This window comes from Mastomys coucha, unplaced genomic scaffold (assembly GCF_008632895.1).
Source record: "Mastomys coucha isolate ucsf_1 unplaced genomic scaffold, UCSF_Mcou_1 pScaffold20, whole genome shotgun sequence".
Classification (NCBI taxonomy): domain Eukaryota; kingdom Metazoa; phylum Chordata; class Mammalia; order Rodentia; family Muridae; genus Mastomys; species Mastomys coucha.
Window position 1 is genome coordinate 25,543,664 of NW_022196903.1, and position 823 is coordinate 25,544,486.

Consider the following 823-nt stretch of genomic DNA (forward strand, 5'->3'; position numbering starts at 1 on the left):
CAATGGATGCCTCAAACTCAGAGATCTGCCTGCCACGGGCTCCCAGGTGATGAGATTAAAGGCTTTTGCCACCAGATCTGGCTTCTATTGTGAAACTTTGGTACACGGAGTACCAAATGCCAAATACAGATTAGAGGAGTGTCAGTGGAAAACAGAGACAAGAGTCAGGAACTGAGTAGAAACAGGAGCAGTTGTAAGGGAGCTGGGGGGCTCGCCTGTTAGGTGGAGAGACCTCACAGCTCCCACTTACCTCGGCATCAGTGAGAAAGCCTGGGTTGGCTCAAGACAAGAGGAAGAAAGCCTATTGAAGCTGTGGGGATGCCAGATGTGAACGTGGAGTAGCTGGGGCTAGAACAGTGAGGACTTGAGAGTAAGAAGGATCTGATTTAGAAAGGGGGTGAGTAGCCACCCTCTACATCGATGGGCAGGGAGGCTCCTGATGGTGGCACAGGAAAGTCAGATGGCAGATACAGTAATCCACAGAGAGGAATGCTCTTATCTCCCAGTGTAGCCTAGAAACTGGATTCCAAAACAGCCATCCTTTGTAGTCATCCCTCCGATTTATGGCATCATAGTTCATGGTCAACCACAGACACTAAACCCTGTATTTATAGTACATTGGCATTTTTATTGTTTTGTTTTCAAAACAGGGTTTTTTGTGTAGCCTGGCTATCCTGGAATCCATTTGGTAGACCAGACTGGCCTTGAATGTACAGATCTGCTTGCCTCTGTCTCTGGAGTGCTGGGATTAAAAGCGTGTGCTACCACACTACCTGGATAAGTATTGATTTATTTCTTTTCTTTTTTTTTTTTTTTTTTTTTT